Consider the following 214-nt stretch of genomic DNA (forward strand, 5'->3'; position numbering starts at 1 on the left):
TATTATATTTTTTATTCACTGGGGCTCCTCACCTGGTCAAACCAGTTCTTTCCAGTTATTATGGCATTTTGGACATCCTTTAATCCACCTGGTTAGCTTTAGCTTCTGGTCCTGCCTTTAATAATGTGCATAAATAAAAACGATCTAAAAATAAGTGAAACATAAGACAAGAACCTTACATAATCTCATAGAAGAGACTTCACTTGCCCCGAAG

The sequence above is a fragment of the Penaeus monodon genome, chromosome 32 (genome assembly GCF_015228065.2).
Source record: "Penaeus monodon isolate SGIC_2016 chromosome 32, NSTDA_Pmon_1, whole genome shotgun sequence".
Taxonomy (NCBI): Eukaryota; Metazoa; Arthropoda; class Malacostraca; order Decapoda; family Penaeidae; genus Penaeus; species Penaeus monodon.